This window comes from Lampetra planeri, chromosome 1 (assembly GCF_965212315.1).
Source record: "Lampetra planeri chromosome 1, kcLamPlan1.2.h2, whole genome shotgun sequence".
Lineage (NCBI taxonomy): Eukaryota > Metazoa > Chordata > Hyperoartia > Petromyzontiformes > Petromyzontidae > Lampetra > Lampetra planeri.
The window spans coordinates 27978334-27995681 of NC_136107.1; the positions used below are offsets into that span (position 1 = coordinate 27978334).

General features: G+C 44.4%; 1 long non-coding RNA gene across 1 annotated transcript; it reads right to left on the reverse strand.

Moving 5' to 3' along the window:
• Positions 1 to 1760: 1760 nt before the first annotated feature.
• Positions 1761 to 17240, reverse strand: LOC144720921 (uncharacterized). The gene is made up of 3 exons (XR_013585821.1): positions 17146 to 17240; positions 9487 to 9559; positions 1761 to 3486 (listed from the first exon to the last, which is right to left on the reverse strand). It is a non-coding gene; the product is annotated as an uncharacterized LOC144720921 (long non-coding RNA).
• Between the last annotated feature and the right edge of the window lie 108 nt (positions 17241 to 17348).

Below are 17348 nucleotides of genomic sequence, written 5' to 3' on the forward strand. Positions count from 1 at the left end.
GCCTTGAGCAGGTCAATAAAGCACACGCATGGACTAAGATGCACACATGGACCTACAGACACGCAAATAAATGGACTTACACTGACTAACATGGAGGCATGCACACACTGCGACTAACACACACGCACATATCGACTCATACACAAACACATCGACTCACACACACGTATGGACTCACACACACATAGACATCCACTTGAGATACACACACATGGAGTTACACACACATATCGACGTACACACATACAGCGACTCACACATACATCGACTCACACACAGACATACGTGGACTCACACACATTGACGTAAACACACATGTACTTACACACACACATCGACTAAGACACACACACATGGACTTACACACACATACATAGACTGACCCACACATTGCCCTACACACACATATGGACTGTGACACACAGACATGTACTTTAGATACACATGGATTAACAGGCACATAGACTCACACACACGCATTCCTTACACACACACATCGAGTGACACACACATATATGGACTTACACACACATGTGGACTAACACACAGCGATTGATACACACACACATGGACTGACACACACGCACTTGTACGTACACACACACATGGGGCGTTGTCCGTTTGATAAAGACAGACACACACATGGACTTACACACAGACATGGACCCACACACGTAGAAACCCATTTTCTTACACGCACACAAACACATATGGACTCACACACACAGACATCGACTATAGGGACACACATGTAGTTTCTGCACACAAACATTATAATTGTAATATTAGGCAACTTATTAGTTTCATAATAGTGAGCGAAGCAGAGTTGTTATGTGCACACAAACATTATCATTGTAATATTTGTAAACTTACTTGTTTAATAATAGTAAACAATGAACCTCAGTTCTTAGCGAAAGATGCAATAAAATTGTACTTTACATTGGCGTGGTGACGCCTCGTCCCGTGCAGAGCCCGCGGCCTCGGCTAGATTGGCAAGCCGGAGGAGGTGAGACATTGCCAGGCTGCTGGCTGGGCCGCTACCCCCCCCCACCATCCCCCCGCCCGAGGCAGAATAATACCAAGTAAGCGTTGTCATAATATTAAATTAATATGTAAGGGCTTTATAGCAGTAATTGCACGCATTGGGGTGGTGGGGGGGTGGGTAGGGGACATCACACTGTGAAAAGAAACCGGCAGCGTGATGTGTATATTTATTCCATGTTAAACGCGTGAAATAAAATGTCCCCGTGAGCTGGAGCGAACGCGCAGTACTTGGTAGGGTCCGCCCCCCCCCCCCCACGCAATTGGCGTCACTTGGTACGGTCGACTGCGCGCAATAAGTAAATAATTAATAATAGAAACGGCACAAATGTGTTAATTAAAGTACTTTAACGTTTACGGATGGGAAAACGGAATAGCCTATTCCCACCACGGGGCTTAGGGCATGCCGCCCGGCAATTTTTTTTCTACGTGAAGGTCACCGTCCGAGAGCCAAATCCCCCGCAAGCTCGAGCGCGCGGAGACTTTTATAAAAAGATGAATGATCCGAGTGTGCTTCCAATTTCCAAGACAATGAGTTGCTCCAGAGATAGATGCTTCCTGAAAACATAAAAACACCCTTTGACCTGTATCACAAGAACAACAGGTCTCACCTGAGTTATCTGTACAGGTTACTTGCAAAACACACACTTTGTCCTAACATCACTTAATAAATGTTTGACCCTTATGAACAAAATGTTAAATGTACGCACACCATCAGACAAGTATTCATTCTAATTTATTGACAGGCATATGAACAAAATTGAATTACTGCACCGAAATATACTGCATTAGGTTACATCCTATTAACAAGAAGCTAATTTAAAAAAATACGCACCATCTGCTTAACAGTGTATGTACAACATACGAATGCACCATTCAAAACCAGTCGGCCATTGCATGCTGGCATCTGGGTAAAAATTTAGCAAATTCTAAACATCACCTACAAACTCCACAACTGAGATGTCACATCAACCATCGCCCCCTACTGATAGGCTCTTGTCCACATGCAGGCCAGTGCAGGGCCACCACCTTGTGCCACACAGGGGCAGCTGCTACTTGGGGATGCTCTTCGAGTGTTAGAAATGAGATACGATACAAAACTCCGAAATACCGAGGCAATTAAGCAAGCACAACATAAATGCAATTCATAACATAGTAAATGCTTGGGAGCTTATTGGCTCTCGCTCCTGGTTAGAGATCTACCCAACACACAGGTCCACAAAGATGGCCGCTCTTACCCTGCAGGTTGAACCTAGGAACTGAGTGTTCAACTTCACATTCTTGTCATTAAAGGCCTGTGACAAAGGTGCGTCTATTGGAGCGGCATCGTCTGAAGCTTACACATCTACCGGGTCTCCATTTGACTTTGTATTGTCTCAGAGGAAGTCCACCCACACTTCCACTTCCACAAACTGCTGGGAGTTGCCTCGCTCTGTCTCACAGTCAGAATTCTCCTCCTGCTTCACGTTGCCTCCATCGATGTGAAGATCCGATTTTGGAGTTGAATCTTCATCTTCACATTTTACCTTCACTTCTTCGCTCTTCACCATCACTTCTTCACATTTCCTCTTCACCTCTTCATATTTCACCTCGATACCTTTAAAAGTTTCCAAGCTGGGATTTTCTTCCGGTTCTTGTTTCATGAGGGATGGGCTCATTGCGGAACTTTGACTTTCATAAGCTGATTTCAGACTCCACTCCTGGTGGATATTCTGATGCTTGTGTGTTCTCTGGTGTCTTTGAAGATGTGGTGACTGTGCAAACGCTATCCCGCACAGAGTGCACCTGAAGGGTTTCTCTCCCGTGTGTGTCCTCTGGTGTGTTACAAGAGCAGATGAACGTGCAAACGCTTTCCCACACACACTGCACTTAAAGGGTTTCTCTCCCGTGTGTGTTCTCTGGTGTTTTACAAGAGTAGATGAAAGTGCAAACGCCTTCCCACACACACTGCACTTGAAGGGTTTCTCTCCCGTGTGTGTTCTGTGGTGTACATGAAGATGTGATGACTGTGCAAACACCTCCCCACACACTCTGCACTTGAAAGGTTTTTCTCCCGTGTGTGTTCTCTGGTGTTTTTTAAGATCAGATGAACGTGCAAACGCCTTCCCACACACACTGCACTTGAAGGGTTTCTCTCCCGTGTGTGTTCTCCGGTGTAAATGACGATCTGATGAACATGCAAACGCCTTCCCACACACACTGCACTTGAAGGGTTTCTCTCGCGTGTGTGTTCTGTGGTGTTCTACAAGAGCAGATGAATGTGCAAACGCCTTCCCACACACACTGCACTTGAAGGGTTTCTCTCCTGTGTGAGTTCTCTGGTGCTGTGTAAAATGTTCAGGACGATCCGTGCTGTATGCACACCGGTCGCATTGTTGCCTTTTTGCACTGAGCCGCGCCGAGTGTCTTTGCTCCATCAGACCAATTCTGCAGAGGAAGTGACAGCTGCAGACAGAAAAAAAGAATTTCCACACCATCTACACATCAGTATCGAGGCACAGAGGAATGCATATATACACAGTCACACGTGACTTACACGTCTATACTTATTCATATATTTATGATATAGTAAAAAACGTGTCCCAAATTTATCACATGGGCTGTTATGGCACACAATCAGAGGGCAAATGGTCATAAACATGCCTGGAAGCCCTCGTATCTTCAAAATTAATGTTAACCCAAAACTCCGAGCACAAAATTTCGGCTGTCTGGCTTCAAAAGGAATATTTATTAAAGCTAAATTCAGCTGACATAGCAAAAGGTGTTGATAAGAATACTATTTGTGTTATGCAGAAATGCATAAATTAATGTTCAATCGCAACTTAGAGGTGTGAAGCCAGCCAGGCTCACATAGGCCTCGGCAAGGTAAGGTAAATTACCTTTATTACCGGGTAAAAGGGTAAAGGTAAAGGGTAAAGGTTTCGACATGCCAAGGGGTATGGTAAAGGGTAGGGTAAAGGTAGCTCAGAAGAATTACCCGGTAGGGTAAAGGTAGCGCAAATAATTACCCGGTAAATACAGTACTTTGTTTACTGCTAAAAGTTCCGTGGCGCAGTCCGTGGCCTCAATTTTAAAGTGATGGCGGACTAAAAGTCGACATTGGATCTCGTGCCGGTGACGATGGAGCACCTCGTCCGTCATTGCGATCACGGTGAAGCCGCCCTTAGAGCGATCGATGAGCCCTTGACTGCGACGGGGATGAAGGCCGAACTGGTGCGGTACCGCCACCTACTGGTTCAGGAACCCGCCATTGTGGCATCCTACTTGAATCCACAGCTTCCAAAAACGACAGACCAAGACGAGCTGGCTACACTGAAGGCCACAATCCGCTCTGTCCTGCAGCATCGCTATTCAGACGTGCTCACGATCTCGCCGACGGCAGTTGCTGCCCATATGGAGGAGCGGTCGCTGTTCAGCACCCTGTTCAGCAACGTCGGCAACTCCATAGACGACGGCGATGAAGTCGATCGTTTTCTGAGCATGGGCGTCACGACCGCCAGCGCCTTCATTTACGTAATGCAGTGGTGGTTTCTCCGCAAAGAGCTGCTCCCCGCCCACTACAAGATGGCTTGCGACTACTTGGGAGCGCCGGCGACGTCAACTCCCTGTGAACGCGCGAATAGCGGAGCCGGGCGGGAGTTCACATGCGTTCGCCAGTCGCTGTCAGCGACGCTCTTCATCAAGTCCATGTGCTTGCGCTCATGGATCATGGCCGGCTGCCTGAAGGTTCTGTCTAACTGGGCCGGAGCGGCGCAGGATCTTATTGCCTGTGGTCCGTCCGAGGATGATGGCAATGACGAACATGATCAGGTTGTTGATGAGATCACCATCGACCAAGACGACTGGGACGAGGAGGTTATGGAGGACGGTGTCGTCGACAGCCTAAACGCCCGATTTGAGAGTATTCTATATGAATAAAGCGCTCTAACTAGCATTTATCGTTATAAATGTTTTCCATGTTTTTTAACCCAGTAATGACCCTGTAATCGGGAAATTTGTATGGGATAAGGGTAAAAGGTAGGGTAAAGGTAGGCTCGTTCTTTTTTACCTTTTACCTTATCTGCTAAAGGGTAAAAGGTAGGGTATCACGATTGTATTGTGGCAAGGTAAAAGGTAGGGTAAAGTTTCTCTTTTTTTTACCGTTTAACTTTTACCTTACCTTGCCGAGGCCTAGGCTCACGATGTCCTTGAATGCTGGGATGAACAGATCTGGCTTCAGCTGCATGTGTGTGCTGTGTTAACTTCTTGACTGTTTCCATTCTTACAAAGAGTTCCAGAGGAAAACAAAAAAACAACTCCTGTTTTGATATAACCTCCGTGCTCAATAGAGTTAATTGACTTTACTGCAAATACAAACTTGACACCGTCACACACTCAGAGGCGGAGCCAGGATTTTCAGGTAGGGGGGGCAACCCCTCCAGCAATGAAAAATGATAGTTGTTATTAAGGAGTTGTTATTAAGGAATTGTTAGGAAGGAGTTATTAGTAAGCAAGGACTTGTCCCTTGCTTTATTCGACACGTGTGATCGGCATCGCGCTCGCTGAAGGTGTTGAGGCCGATGAAGGCATTGGCTTCTCGGAGTTTCAATACATATCCGTGCGAAGAACATGTGTACAACTGCTATCTTTAAAATAAAGCAGAACTTACATCTGTTTGTTTGTGTGAAGCAGCAAAAACTCTCCAACGCTGAGCTCTGGCGTCATGAAATTTCCACAGTTTATGCTGTCTGGAATTTCTAAGCGAACGCGACTATTTTCAGCTCGCCACGTCATTCCCTTCCTGAGTTGCCAAAATCGACCTCACGTAGCAGTGGGTTACGGTTCAATATCCTCGAGTGAAAACATCCGATTTAGGTAAATTTATGTGTTTTAGCTTTTTTCTTTCTTGCAAGCATACATTTTTTTCAGGGATTTTCAGTGAAATATGAGGGAATATTAAATTTATCCAAGACAAAAATTCAAGTCCCGGGCAAAGCCAAGTAGCGAAGCTAGTTACTAATGAACCCCAATGATCCCATCGAAATTAGGGATTTCGATGGGATCATTGCCACCCCACCCCCACTGGCTCCACCACTGTCACACACTGGCATGGTTCACAGGTGGTGGTGTGTCCAGACCTATGCCTGGCCACCTTCACCTGCTTAGTATTAATGCTTCCTCACTCCACCAAGTAATTCATTGAGGATCAATCAACACAGCCGAGGCTGCGTGTCTCTCTCTCTCTCCCCTTGGTCGCTTTGATTTCCTTCCCAATTCACGGGTTTCCCCTCCACATGTAGAGTGAACACCACCATGTGTCTAGAGTGAACACCGCCACGCGTCTAGAGTGAACACCGCCACGCGTCTAGAGTGAACACCTGTTGTATATGTTGGGTGTGAAAATTTTGATGTGTTGTATGCGTGCGTGGGTGAAATTATTATGTTGTATATGTGGGTTATGAATATTCAGTGAAAATAATAATAATCAATCGAAATTTGGCCAAAGGTGTAATTATCCGGAAATACTTTAATCCATGTAATTACGCACATTTAATTATGCCAATTCGAGAGGTAATTGTAGTAATTATGCGAGTGGGTGTAATTATGATAATGCAAGTCGTTATGATAACCAGACCCCGCCTCGGTGACGAGGGTGGGTTATCGATCGGAATAAGGCAATTAATCGTATGCAGTTATGCAGGTGTGGTGTAAGTATACAAGATTAACTTAGATTAACTCGGCCTCGTTGTCTAGGTTCGTCTCATTCTCGCTTATTTAGGTCCCCGGTTCGCCCCGTTATCGCTTTAACATTTACTGAGTATGTGTTAGTGTGTTTATTAAGGTCACCAAGTTCAGATCTCAACGCAGAAGCAGATCTTATGCATAGACTTCAGGAAAGAATCACACAACCACTTCGGTATTAATCAATTTATTACTAATTCAACTTCGACTATGATATAGTATGCGAACTCTCAATCCCGGAACGTCAACACGGCATCAATACAGTATCATCAATGATTGTCTGATTTCACTTGACAACGGCACATGGATCCCGCGTAACGCGATGGTTGTTAGTGGGAGAGAGTCGTTAAAACATGCAAATACTATGCTAAGAAAACCTTAACGTTAATGAATGAAAGATACTTGAAAGATTATACGGCGATAAAACACAATCAAAACAGTTATGATTCTTAAAGGCACCAATCTCAACAGATACATCGCAGGTTATCTGATAACAGAGTGGCTCGGCGGAAGGAGGTGCCAAGAATCAATTCGTATTGATGGATCTGTTGGGAATTTATGCGATTAAGAGTACAGTCCACTAAATATTAAAGATAATACTCTTACAAATGACGGATGGCCATCACTCGGTCTCGAGTTTTTCTTCACAGCCACGGATGGCTTATGGGTTCGAGTGGGTTTGAGTGGTAAGAGTTGTCTTCAATAGTCAGTGTTCGGAGTCGGTTCTTTATGTCAAACAAACGCCAGGTGGTCGTGTGGTGAGGGGGCGGTGCGCGTCATACGTATTAGTCGCTCCTCTGTCGCCGTGGGGAATTGGTTGGATGCCTGTTGATACGCTGTCGTAGTTCGGAACCCGGTCGGTAGGTGGCGCCCGCAGCTCGCTCGCAGCGCACCGTCGTCCTCTCGTCACCAGACCACGACCCTGGCTACCAGCAGGGGCTTCTGACGCGGCAGGTTGAACTGTCAAGCGGGTCTTGCCCGCCTGCAGAGGCGACGGGGAGCTGCTTGAGTCGAGCCCCGAGAGCCAGCTGAACTCGGCTGAGTCCCAGAAGCTGAAGAGTCGAGCCGACCCGTTAGTCGCAGCTCGGCTGGTGAGTTCGACCCTCTTGGTCGAACTCGGCTGATGAGTCGAGCCGACCCTTCCGGTCGAGCTCGCTCATGAGTCGACCCGTTGGTCGCCCTCGTGATGAGTTGACTCTCCTGGTCCAACTGGTTTCCAATGCTCAGAGTCCTTTCTTTTATGCCGAAAAATCCCTTTGGGTCCTGCCCACAAGGCGGGGTTTCTTTTGATTTATTGTGTCAGGATCTGTCCGTGTGTAGGTGTGTTCATGTGTGTGTCCGTACGTCCGTGTGTCCTTGTGTGCATCACCCACGATATATCCCGTGGTCATATTCCCTCCATAAAATCCACGAGCAAACAATCAGGTGTTACAAATTGCCTCGAGGTCATGGGTGCGATTCATCCCTTGTTTGGCCTTCTTCATGAACCAAAACACAGACGTTACAAATCGTCTCATAGGCGTCTTTGTCCGTGTTGCACCACCTGGAGGGAGGGGCACACTCCCCCCGACCCTCGCTGACGCATGAAGAAATGATTAAAAGTTTTAACATTTGTCCCTTACCATTTCCCAGTTATGATTCTGTATTTAACCTAAGGTCTGTCATTTCCCATCGTGGTGCTTGACTCAAGTGGAGGTTTCCCCGAGCGTGTACACACTCATATCCCGCGCTGCGGGGATACAAAGACGGCCGGGATCTCCCTTTCTCTCCGACCCTGGGTTTAACATCGCTCTTTTGTTAGGTATTTTATTTCGACCTGGTGGTGATTTATCCCGTTATGCTTCGGGTCGAGTTGTATCAATAACTTTAGCCTACCCTGTTGTTAAACTCCGACTTTAACGTTATTTTAATAGCAATACAGAATAATTGAGCTTTTCGACTTAACTAGGCGAACACGAACTTTTGGTAACCCCCCCCCGCAGCCTCGCTGTTCAGCTGAGCCTGCAGCCTTGAGAGAGAGAGCAACACCCTTATTTTCGTCTCACTGTGGTCACCCAACCTTCTGCTCTGGGAGTGTGATTAATTTCAGGACAAGGCCCCCTCACGTTCAGACGTGCAGTGGTTGTTAATCAGCCCCCTCTCCTGTATACACAACCTTGAGCTGAGTTTATCTTTCAGCTGCAGAGAACAAGGCGTGTTCCTCCTCCCTGTGTGCACGTGTTCCAATTAGCTCGAAATCCCTAACACACAATCAGTGATGACCCCCCCGGCCTTCTGTGGCCGTGATCCAGACAAAGGCGCCTCTGCTCCTTTCATTGCCCAATTATTTGCCCATGTGCTGAGGTCATAGATGGTTGGGCTTTTTGCTTTAACTGTCTGGCTGACTCTCCCACTGCCTCTGCCCTTGCACGGGTGACATGCCCGTTTCTCAGGCCTTATCTATCCCTGAAGCAAGGTTGCAATTCTGCCATCTTAGCCCTCCTCCCGTTCATTACTACAACACCTGGTGTTTTGCAGTTTGCTGCGCTTTAGTGTTTTCATTCATTATATATCAATGATGATAATATATAAAAATCAAGTTTGGAAGAAGGGTTAGGATACAACACACCACCACGGGTCTAGAGTGAACACCGCCACGCGTCTAGAGTGAACACCGTCACGCGTCTAGAGTCAACACCGCCACGCGTCTAGAGTGAACACCGCCACGCTGTTGACAAGCCCCACCTTGTTGTTATTGTTGTTGTGGGCAGGTCTCTTCTGAAAACAAGAGCGGTACAGCAGCTCAAGCGGGCGTGGCCTGGTAAAAAATTAAAAAAAAACTGTGAATATTTAAAATAAAAACAAAGTTACAAAGTAGCGAGCCAGGTGAAGAAAAATTTTAACTTAAGCAAGATGTTCTTTGGTTCTTTCGGAAAAGTCACGTAGAATAAATAAACAAAAAAATTACATAATAGTTTCAGTTTCATTTATTTGGTATAGCCCCGTGAGCCATTCGGCTTTTGAATCGGGTGTAACCGCAACAAACAAAAAACATGAACGAGAAAACATCTTAAAGTGACTATGTGACTGTGCAAACATAAATCCAGGGAAAAGCAGCAAAATATTCCACAAAAAGCACCGTACACCAACGCTGTGTGCAAATAGCATACGACGTTTCAATTGCAACACAAGCAATCATCATCAGGTACAAATGAAAAAGGAAACAAACCTAGTAAACTTAGAAATGTAATGCAATACAACACAGAGAGTCGGCTAACATAACAGTCAACACCCCACCTGGTTGATTACGTTCTTCCAAAGATTGCCCAATTTGAGAGAGAGACAAAACACAGACACGGAGACACACAGACAGACACATAAGCAGAGAGAGATAACACAGCGACATACAGAGAGAGACACACACAGAGACACACAGAGAGAGACACAGAGAGAGACACACACATAGACACAGAGAGATGACACAGAGACAGAGAGAGATGACACAGACACACAGAGATGACACAGAGACACAGAGAGAGACACACACAGACAGACACGGAGAAACAACGCCTCTGTGTCGAGGCCTTAAATAGAGAGAGGGGGGCAGAGAGAGGGAGGGGGGCAGAGAGAGGGGGGGGTAGAGAGAGAAGGGGGGTAGAGACATTATCAGTCAATGCAAGGCCGTAGCCATGGAGTCAACATTGGTGTCCCCCCCCCAGAAAAATATCTAAATTTGAAAACTAATTTCCTACCTAAAAAATAAGAAAAGTTCACTAACACATGGGATGGAATTTTTTTTATTTGATACAATAATGTCTAATAGTGTATTGTATTACATTGCTCTGTTCTAGATTTGAAGCTTTCGTGACTGCAAGGATTCTTCTTCTTAGGTTTTTTCGGTAAAGTCACGTAGGTAACAAAATAAAATTAACATTAATAAAAGTAAAATAAAAATAAAATAAAAATCACGACGTTTCAGAGGCAACACAAGCTTCCGTCTTCAGGTGTAACCGCCACAGCACGACAGCTGTATCAAGTAAATGAGAGATACCACTCCGTATATATAATGTTTGAGGGGGGGGGGGGGCAGGAACGGACCACGTTTTATTATGATGGTAAGGTGCGGCTTGAGACTACGGCTAGATTACATAACAAATGACTGAGCCTTTATTATGGAGAGGTGCGGTTTGTGACTATGTCTAGCCTACATAACAAAATGCTGCAAATGAGACCGAGCCTCTGCCATGTAGATGGTAAAAGCACAAAAGCAGGTCAGGAAGAAATAGCCTCCTGCCATGTTGTTTGGTGGGTAACACTTATATCAGGAAACCAGTGTGTGAAAAAAGGAAGCGAAACCTGGTAAAACAAAACTGGCTATCAGTAACCTGTACAGTAACTCAAGACTAGTTGTCTGTCAAATAAGATGGTCCAAATAGGTGTAGTTAAATCTTTTTTGAAAGGTTAATCACATCTTTCCAATGATTACTCAGTTTGTAACCATCATCATGGTTGAAATTATGTCTGTGTTTGTACATTTGTATGGCTTCGTGTACAAACCTTTGATGGTAGCCAGGAGGTTTGCAGAGCACCTTGGTCTCGGAAAAGACAATTTCATGAGAGCCCACAGAGTTGTAGCAATGGTCGGCAATGGCCAAAGAATCAGTTCTGCCGTGTTTCAGATCTGACTTGTGCTCGCGGACACGATCAGAAACATGACGTTTCGTTTCTCCAATGTAGCAATCACCACAACTGCAACTCAGTTTGTAGACTCCAGGATACTGTAAGTCAGGAACGACATCCTTCACAGATGGAATCAGATCACGAATTTTATGCACTGTACTGAATCTGACTTGGATCTTATGTTTGTTTAGAATTTTGGAGATCTTTTTGGTCACGCCTGCTATGTATGGTAAATTGATAGTTTTGGTCGGAGTTTCATGTGGCTGTTTCTGTATGGTGGGAGAAACAGCTTGGCGGATGGTGCGGTCAGAGTATCCGTTCATCCTGAGGGCCCGATGTACATGTCTTAATTCACCGGCCAGGTGGTGTTGGTCAGAAATGCCATGAGCTCTGTGGTATAGCGTTTTGATGAGATAATTCTTTTGAGATGGGTAGTGGTGGGAGTCCGGTTTCAAGTAGGAATCTGTGTGGGTGGCTTTCCTGTAGACAGAATGTCCCAAGGATCCGTCAGGTCTCCTCTCAAACAGAATATCTAAGAATGGTAGTTTACCATCTTTCTCCACTTCCATGGTGAATCTGATGGATGGGTGTCTGGAATTGATGTGGTCCAAGAAGTGGTTCAATGCTGGGAGGTCATGTTGCCAAATGACAAAAGTGTCATCCACATACCTCTTCCACAGGGAAGGACGCAGGGTGGATGTCTGGATGGCGTCTGATTCAAACTTTTCCATGAACATGTTGGCTATCACTGGTGACAAGGGGGACCATAGGGGTACCCTAATTGTGTTTGTAGAAGGTGCCATTCCAGGTAAAATAGGTGTTGTTGAGGCAATGCCTAACCAGGGCAGGTACATCAGAATTCAATCCATGTTGGACCAAGTCCTCAATTATTGTTAGGGTGTCCGGGACTGGACATTGGTAAACAGAGATACTGCATCAAAACTGACGAGAATGTCATCAGGAGATAGTACCATGTCCTTAACCATAGAGATTAATTAGGTTGAGTTGAGTACTGCCGAAGAGATCTTGCTTGTGAAGGGAAGCAGAGTATCTGATAGAAACCGGGCTAGTTTGTAGGTAGGAGAGTTTATCGTCAACACGATGGGTTGTAGCGGGGTGCCTTCTTTATGTATCTTGGGAAGACCATAGAGTCTGGGAGGTCTTGCCGCCGATGGTTTTAGAGAGGGACGTTTGGTTGGTTCGATTAGGGAAGTCGAACTCGTGATGATTCTGTTGGTTTTTGTCGTTAGGCTATTAGTAGGATCGTTTTTAATTTTGGAGTAACTCCCATCATTAAGTAGGTCCAGGATTTGTTGTTGTATGAATCTTTATCCATGATGACCGTGGCATTGCCCTTGTCTGCCGAGAGGATGACTATATCATCTCTCTTTTTTAGATCCGCGAGTTCAGAGCGTTCGTTTTTGCTAATGTTACTAGTGGGTTTCTTAGCATTCTTAAGAATAGTGGCCATTTCAGCTCTTGCTACATCCGCATGGATGTGTCCGATGCCTCTGAGGGCTACATCAATCTGAGAAATCACATCCTCTACTGGTATATATTTAGGGGTGGCGGCAAAATTTAGTCCTTTGGCCAGTACCGTTTTTAGATTGTTAGAAATTGGGATGTTACTCTGATTAATAACGGTCTTGTTAACATCCAGCTTTGTGATGTGTTACCCACCAAACAACATAGCAGGAGGCTGTTTCTGCCTGACCTGCTTTTGTGCTTTTACCATTTACATGGCAGAGGCTCGGTCTCATTTGCAGCATTTTGTTATGTAGGCTAGACGTAGTCACAAACCGCACCTCTCCATAATAAAGGCTCAGTCATTTGTTATGTAATCTAGCCGTAGTCTCAAGCCGCACCTTACCATAATAATAAAAAGTGGGCCGTTCCTGCCCCCCCCCCCCTCAACCATTATATATACGGAGTGGTATCTCTCATTTACTTGATACAGCTGTCGTGCTGTGGCGGTTCCACCTGAAGACAGAAGCTTGTGTTGCCTCCGAAACGTCGTGATTTTTATTTTATTTTTATTTTACTTTTATTAATTTTCATTTTATTTTTTTACCTACGTGACTTTACCGAAAAAACCTAAGAATATGAATCATTGCAGTCACAGAAGCTTCAAATCTAGAATGAATGCCCTCTACGGGAATTCCACCTATCTGTTAGAATTTTTAACAGACGAGACAAGAAGTCACAGCTTCTCGAGACGCTGGCCTTCCTCAAGAGATGCCGAGATAACAAGGTAATACCCATCGCTTTCACACTCACATCCACTGCTGTGTCCTCACCGAACTCTAAACAGATTTTATTTAAAGCTAATCTCGGAGAGAATAAGGTTACTCCGATCTGAACTCGATAATTTAGACAAGACTCTCTTACAAACACGTTTAATGTTAACACAAAAAATGTCACCTTCCGATTGGAACCACGTTGATAACATGACGTCTGCTTCTGCTGACTCAATGTCAGCCAAATGCAAAGCTAACCTGATTTCTAAATTGAACCTCCTATCTAAGAAGAAACCAGAGCCACACATCACAAAGCTGGATGTTAACAAGACCGTTATTAATCAGAGTAACATCCCAATTTCTGACAATCTAAAAACGGTACTGGCCAAAGGACTAAATTTCGCCATCACCCCTAAATATATACCAGTAGAGGATGTGATTTCTCAGATTGATGTAGCCCTCAGAGGCATAGGACACATCCATGCGGATGTAGCAAGAGCTGAAATAGCCACTATACTTAAGAATGCTAAGAAACCCACTAGTAACATTAGCAAAAACGAACGCTCTGAACTCGCGGATCTAAAAAAGAGAGATGATATAGTCATCCTCTCGGCAGACAAGGGCAATGCCACGGTCATCATGGATAAAGATTCATACAACAACAAAATTCTGGACCTACTTAATGATGGGAGTTACTCCAAAATTAAAAACGATCCTACTAATAGCCTAACGAAAAAAACCAACAGAATCATCATGAGTTCGACTTCCCTAATCGAACCAACCAAACGTCCCTCTCTAAAACCATCGGCGGCAAGACCTCCCAGACTCTATGGTCTTCCCAAGATCCATAAAGAAGGCACCTCGCTATGACCCATCGTGTCGACGATAAACTCTCCTACCTACAAACTAGCCCAGTTTCTATCAGATACTCTGCTTCCCTTCACAGGCAAGACCTCTTCGGCAGTACTCAACTCAACCCAATTAGTCTCTAAGTTAAGGACATGGTACTATCTCCTGATGACATCATCAGTTTTGATGTATCTCTGTTTACCAAAGTCCCAGTACCGGACACCCTAACAATAATTGAGGACTTGGTCCAACATGGATTGAATTCTGATGTACCTGCGCTGGTTAGGCATTGCCTCAACACCTATTTTACCTGGAATGGCACCTTCTACAAACAGAATGAGGGTACCCCTATGGGCTCCCCCTAATCACCAGTGATAGCCAACATGTTCATGGAAAAGTTTGAATCAGACGCCATCCAGACATCCACCCTGCGTCCTTCCCTGTGGAAGAGTTATGTGGATGACACTTTCGTCATTTGGCCACATGGCCTCCCAGCATTGAACCACTTCTTGGACCACATCAATTCCAGACACCCATCCATCAGATTCACCATGGAAGTGGAGAAAAATGGAAAACTACCATTCTTAGATATTCTGTTTGAGCGGAGACCTGACGGAAAGCCACCCACACAGATTCCTCCTTGAAACCAGACTCCCACCACCACCCATCTCAAAAGAATTATCTCATCAAAACGCTATACCACAGAGCTCATGGCATTTCTGACCAACACCACCTGGCCGGTGAATTAAGACATGTACATCGGGCCCTCAGGATGAACGGATACTCTGACCGCACCATCCGCCAAGCTGTTTCTCCCACCATACAGAAACAGCCAAATGAAACTCCGACCAAAACTATCACGTTACCATACATAGCAGGCGTGACCAAAAAGATCTCAAAAATTCTAAACAAACACAAGATCCAAGTCAGATTCAGTACAGTGCATAAAATCCGTGATCTGATTCCATCTGTGAAGGATGTCGTTCCTGACTTACAGTATCCTGGAGTCTACAAACTGAGTTGCAGTTGTAGTGATTGCTACATTGGAGAAACGAAACGTCATGTCTCTGATCATGTCCGCAAGCACAAGTCAGATCTGAAACACGGCAGAACTGATTCTTCGGCCGTTGCCGACCATTGCTACAACTCTGTGGGCTCTCATGAAATTGTCTTTTCCGAGACCAAGGTGCTCTGCAAACCTCCTGGCTACCATCAAAGGTTTGTACACGAAGCCATACAAATATACAAACACAGACATAATTTCAACCGTGGTGATGGTTACAAACTGAGTAATCATTGGAAAGATGTGATTAACCATGCAAAAAAGATTTAACTACACTTATTTGGACCATCTTATTTGACAGACAACTATTCTTGAGTTACTGTACAGGTTACTGATAGACAGCCAGTTTTGTTTTACCAGGTTTAGCTTCCTTTTTTCACACACTGGTTTTCTGCTATAAGTGTTACCCACCAAACAACATTGCAGGAGGCTGTCTCTTCCTGACCTGCTTTTGTGCTTTTACCATCTACATGGCAGAGGCTTGGTCTCATTTGCAGCATTTTGTTACGTAGGCTAGACGTAGTCACAAACCGCACCTCTCCATAATAAAGGCTCAGTCATGTGTTATGTAATCTAGCCGTAGTCTCAAGCCGCACCTTACCATAATAATAAAAATTGGACCATTATATATACGGAGTGGTATCACTCATTTACTTGATACAGCTGTCATGCTGTGACAGTTCCACATGAAGACAGAAGCTTGTGTTGCCTCCGAAACGTCGTGATTTTTATTTTATTTTACTTTTATTAATTTTAATTGAATTTTTTTACCTATGTGACTTTACCGAAAAAACCTAAGAATACATAGCTCTGTTTTTTCTTTTTTTACCTTTTCTTGTCTCATAGTATGTAATGGCAGAGATTAGGGATTAATAAATTACAACGCAATCATATAAACAGAAATCTATGTATTGTTATATGAAGACAAGTCCAGATTTCGTGGCCAAGGTTTAGCAAATTGTTATTTTTATTAACAGAGCATCGCAATTATTATTTAAAAAAATATTTTTACAGCAATATATTGGAGGGGAATATTTGATTATTATAATTGTTATAACATATTCTAATTATTATAACACATTATAATTATTATAACATATTAATAACATTATTATAATTATAAAATATAATTATTATAACATTATAATTATTATATATTATAACATATAGTAATTATTATAACAAATTATAATTATTATAACATATTATAATTACGGCCTTGTGTCAATAAGATTTGGAGGTTTGGTGACTGCACAGAGAGAGACACTTAAACAAACTTCGTAAAATTTGGAAATGCAATGCAACAGAGAGTCGGTCAACACACAACTAACGCATCGCCTGGCTGAGTACGTTCTTCCACAGATTGATAAACTAAGCGAGAGAATTAAAGCAAACGCCATCAGGCGAGGGCAGGAGGCAAGGCCCTGCGTTGTAAAGTTCCAACCTGGGCATCGCTTCCATGTTCGCTACTACTCAAATGACATCCCGACGAGAGAGAGCGAGGCTCTACCTCGGTAAACAACAACAACCACAACAACAACCAAAACCACCACTACTGCGATGAGAATTTCTCACCTCGGATTTCAGTTCCCGCGCGGAGCGGCAACTTAACGTTACCTCGTGACGTCACGCTGTAGCAGGTGACATGACGTCACTCCCCTCCCGCAATGAGCGGCTCTGTAACTTAATAAATTATGTTAATGAGCCTGGCCCAAACGTGGAGGGATGGGGCGTGGATGCGGAACCGGTCACAACGAACTCGAGACGGCTTTCACGAA